Source organism: Papaver somniferum, chromosome 7 (assembly GCF_003573695.1).
Source record: "Papaver somniferum cultivar HN1 chromosome 7, ASM357369v1, whole genome shotgun sequence".
NCBI lineage: Eukaryota > Viridiplantae > Streptophyta > Magnoliopsida > Ranunculales > Papaveraceae > Papaver > Papaver somniferum.
In genome coordinates, this window is record NC_039364.1 from 12,773,912 (window position 1) to 12,774,441 (window position 530).

Here is a 530-nt window from a genome sequence, read left to right on the forward strand (position 1 = left end):
AGAAAGACGCCGTATGTCTAAATCTGTTTAACTGCTGAGTAAATAAAGGAAGGGCACTTTTGGTGTTTCTCGATTTAATCTTTAATTTGATTAAATCTTCAAATTCTAACATTACCATGTTACTAACCATGGCGATTTCCCCTCCATATCTCTCACGCTTTATTTTTCTCATTACTCCACATTCTCTTTTGAGTACTAACCATTGAAGTTGATTAATTGATGTTGATTCACCACTTAACTCGCTGCTATACTATTACCACGTCCAAATTCCTACTTCCTACCATTCAAGTCTTGTTCATTGGAGTTACTTTAAACAGTTAGAACTATAAAATGGCGTGCAATCTCAACCGATAGAAATTCAGAAGCGCATTTAAATTGAAATTTATTATGATCATTAATTTTTGTGGTTTTGATTTGTGAAGCAAGTTGGCTGTTTATGTGATTGATCGATCGGAAACTAATTTTGCAAAAAAGAAAATTTATGGGTTTTGGATTTCAGGTGAAGACTTGATTGATGTAGGTGTTAATTT